Here is a 4869-nt window from a genome sequence, read left to right as displayed (position 1 = left end):
TCAAATGTCAGTAGCACTGCAATTGAGAAATCCTGCTCTGCAGTTAATTACATCTGCAGCCTTTGCTCTGCAGGTCTGTGAGGGGCATAAAAGCTTCTAGCCCTGGTGGACACCCAGGCTTAGCCTGCAAAAAGGCTCTTACATAATAGAGTTCTTGGACAGAAACTTTAATTGGGATAGATATCTTTAATTAGGATCGGTGAAATAAAGCCCATCAGGCAGTTTGACAGTGTGACTTCAAGTCTCCATTTGGACTGACTGAATATAGTTTGCATGTCTGTATCCAGATTGTACCTTTCTTTTTAGTACTCAGTATACTTGTTGAAATAACATAGGATTAATATGGCTGAAGGCTGTAGCCTCTGACTAGTTCTTCCTTTCTTCTCAGTCTTTCCTGCTTGAAGGTCTCAATTTAACTTAGGCAATGCAGCACAGAAAATCATAATTCTGGTCTAGGATATCAATGCCATCATGTTTATTTGTTGTGGTTGATTACTTTACGACTAGATTCTGTTATGAACTCCTTAAGATGTTAACTAATTAGATATTACAGAATCCTAGAGATACTACTATAATCTCTACTTTAACTATGAGGAACCTGAGGCCAAGAGAAGTTAATTGTTTTTCTAAAGTAAGAAAGCTAATGGACCACCAAGGTGGACTTACTCAAGATTTCATACTTCTCATCACTCTGCTCTCTTGCCTTTCCTACCAAAAGAAGTAATTAAATTAATAGTTAAAAATTAGTCCCATTAATGCTGGTGTTTTTAGAGGAGACATTGTTTGGGTTATGAGTCCCTTGCTTTGTTCATCTCTGTATTTTCATTATATTCTAATACTAGCTCACAGGAAAAGATAGTGGATGTTCAGTGTATCAGGAAAATAAATTCATCAGGGGTAAGAAGCTCAAACATTTGTAAAATCTGTCCATTCACTTAATTTTTAAATGTGAAATACAATAAATACTGTCTTTTTCTTTTAGCCACAAAACAGCTCAGTTGCAGAGCCAACATAGTCGGTAATATCAATGATAATAGTAGCTACTGTTTCGCCATTTTAAAGCTCTATTATGTGTCAGCTGCTATGCTAGCCACATTAAATGCAGTCCTAAATATATGAAATAGAAACCATTATTTTCTCTATTTTAGAAATGAGGAATCTAAGATTATAAAAGGTAAATTGATTGGACTAAGATTGTCCAGTTTATAGCTGGTGGAGCAGAATTTAGTCTAACCGCGCCCCCTCCATCTGCAAAGCCCCTCATGCTTTTCACAACAGCAGCCCTCATCAAAATTTTGCCATCTAAACATGGTTTGTGATAGCTAAAATTAAATGTGCTAAGGTAACATATGTTATTTTTCTTGGAATCCTTAATTAACAAGAAGAGATACTTAGAACAAAGGCAATTCTAATGACTGTAATTCTAACAACAATTTAAAGAAACTGGAGTAAGTGATGGATTTTATTTGAGAAAGGCCATATTCTGAAGGCATCTTCTCCTGGAATAATTGCAAGGCCTTTATTTATTTCTATATTCATTCTTGAGATTTAATAGAGCCTGTGTAAAATATAAATTTTATATAATTGCTGTCAGTATTTATTAAACATCCTAGCAAGAGAAAACTAAGTTCATTGTTGAGTACCCACATATCTGTTAAAAAAGACAAGAAAGAGATAGCATCTATTTCTAATATTTGATGTCAGTTTTATAGGCCTTATTTTAATTTCAGATGTCCCAATTTCTGTTAATGATCATTGGTAAAATAATTTAAAATAGATACATAGATTTGAATGCTGAAGCTCTGGGACTTCAGGTCTTGCTGTAACATTAGGTAAGATTTATTTAAAAAGGAACAACTTCTTTGGAAAGTTGTACAATTTTGCTCTAGTTTGTCTCTAGCCCTCATGTATCGAAGCTTCAAAAAAGTCCAAGAGGAGATGATGGAGATTCAGAGTGATGCCCACAGGGAGGCTTTGGGAGTTGGGCATATTGGGCTGGAAGGCCAAGTTCAAAGGGGAAGTTAATCTGAGATGAAGAGATGAAAGAGATCATGAGGAAGAAAGATAGCCTCAAAATATGAGGATCCAGGATATTTGCCAAGAATAGAGGTACTAGACATAAATGTTCTTTCTTTGGAAGTTGGGAGCAGGTGAGTGGCTTGGCTGCACTGCTTTAAAGAACTGAAGCAGACACTCTTTAAAATGGTTTAGTTTAAGAATAAGACTGACAAATTCCACTTCCAGTAAAGCACAACCACCCTTAAACCCCACCTTATCTACCACTATCCCTCAAAAAAAGAGAAAATAAAGATAACCTCCATAATGTAGCATTAGCCTTGGAAGGAACTTTATCTTGCAAATGAAAGCAACAAACCTGTTAAATGTAGACAGATTCTAAGCTGCTTATAACAATATTTGCTCACGTTATACACATCTAATATAAGATGTTACTTTCTCATTGTTTATTAAGTACTCCATGCTCTTGCAAGAAGCTTAGCTTTGTATTTTTTTTCTTAACTCCACTTCCTTAAATTTGTAAATGTAATTTTGCATTAAAGGAGATGTTTCATTTAATTAAAAAATACATTCTAGAGCTTAACTACTAATTAAAATCCAACATTTGCTTAATGTAGATAGGTTAATAATTATAGGGAAATCATATATTTTTTGTACTTCGTGATTTCGTTCCTGTTTAATTTTGTACTCCTAATATTGTAATTAATATATGTTGCTGTATTTGATTTTCTGTTTCTTTTTTGAAAGAAAGAAGGAAGGAAGGAAGGAAGGAAGGAAAGAGAAAGAAAGAAAGAAAGAAAGAAAGAAAGAAAGAAAGAAAGAAAGAAAGAAAGAAAGAAAGAAAGAAAGAAAGAAAGAAAGAAAGAAAGAAAGAAAGAAAGAAAAAAGATAGAGTTCCATTGCTTTTCAGTAAATTTAGCAGGATAACTATTACTCTGCTTGATCATCTAATGATCATATCTGACTTTTCTACCAAACTGATATTTGTGCCTGCAATATCATCTGATCTATTTCTAAGACGAAATTCTTATACCATTGGTATCAGTCAATGTTAAAATTTTTTGATAGACCTAAATTTATCAAGTGTCGTTTTGACCCTTGGGCTAAATCATACAGATATAGAAATAAAAAACAAACAAACAAACAAACAAACAAACAAATTATTGTATTATCAAGAAGTTCACTGTCTACTAGGAAAAAAAGGCAAGTAAAATAAGCCTTCAGAAAACCATGTAATGTGTTATAATAAAAGCATGAGTTATACATCCGAGGAGCAGAGGAGTGGTGGATTTAAAACTTATCTGAAAAGTTATATTATAACCACATTTCCTCTCTGTATCCTGCCCCTTTGTGTGACCGATTATCCTGTTGCTTTAGATTTGTAACATGATCTTTACTCCATTTCTTACTAGTGCTTTCACATATCAGTCAATTGTATTAGGAAAGTAAAATTAGTTAATAATTTATGTACTTGTAATTTTAACTAATAAGAGAATGAAATAGCAAGGCACGTAGCTTATAACGAATCCAACATATTTTAACTCAGCTACCTTGTGCCTGATTTTGGGTTCAGATGTTAAGCCTATGTTTGGATACAAATCAAATAGTCATAGCATCAGATGCTGCCCAAGACACGTCTATGTTGCATGATCAATTCATAAAGTAAGGAGGTCTTTCCACAATGGCGAGTGGCTTCTTGTATACAGCACAAAAATACAAGAGTGAGTGCCAATAACTTTTTCAGACATTTGTTAGGGAGGGTGAACTTTTGAAACATTAGTTGAAGCGGTGTCGAAAATTCCTTCCTTGGCAAATTAGCATGCTGATGCATGTGCAAAATGTGTCTACTGAAATAATACCTATCTCCTACCTTGTCTCTCACCTAGTCGAATAATTGTCTCCCTGGAAGTCAACCAAGCATATGGGAAAAGCTATTTGTTTAAATTTCAACCTTCTAGCAGCTTATACCTGGAGAATGTAAATGGCCTTTGAACATTTTATGTAGCACAATGTAACAAGTTAATAATGCAAAAATAGTTCAATATATTCCTCCAAACACAGACAAAAAGAGACAAAATAAAATGCTCCTTAGAGCAAAATTTAAGCGTTTAAACTTTTTTCATAAAAAGAAAACTTTGAAAAATTTAGAGAAAGATGTTTGCAGGTAAGTTGTGAAGAATATATTTGAGGGGGGAAATATGTTCGCAATTTGTTATGCCACATATTATGATATTTGTGGTCCTGAATTAAAAAAAAAATTATTGATAATGCTATTTGCATAAGAAATAATGGAAAGCATTCTTAAGGCCTACAGAAAGAATACTGAGTTAATCAATCACCCAAAGGAATATTATATAGCTATTTAAACTCATACTTTAAAGACTATATACCACATATTAATTTTTTCTCTTAATGGTAAGCAAAAAAGGTATGAAGTAATCATACATAATATAATTTTAAGTATGTAAAATAAGAAAAATATAAAATGAAAATCAATTTGCTTAGATAACATAGTATGGAGCAAAATGCACTAAAATATTAACTCATTTATAATTCATTCACCATTTTATTTACCCACATACTCACTTATATATGGATATGTATAAAGAGACTTTATACTATGACAAATAGAGACTGAGAATATAATAAGGGTAATGAGACAAAACTTGCAACTGTAGAGCATACTCTTAGCTGATTCTGATTGTAGATAATAGCTGAGGTTTTAATACTCCTTTCTTTGAATTTGCTATCCTTTCTATGAAACATGCAAATTAATCTTATAATGAAAATAATTAGATAAAATGAAAACAGAAATATTAGCACTCTATCATAGATCTTGCTAAACCTGGGTTT

The sequence above is a fragment of the Pteropus vampyrus genome, unplaced genomic scaffold (genome assembly GCF_000151845.1).
Source record: "Pteropus vampyrus isolate Shadow unplaced genomic scaffold, Pvam_2.0 Scaffold31, whole genome shotgun sequence".
Lineage (NCBI taxonomy): Eukaryota > Metazoa > Chordata > Mammalia > Chiroptera > Pteropodidae > Pteropus > Pteropus vampyrus.
Note: the sequence above shows the minus strand (reverse complement) of the source record.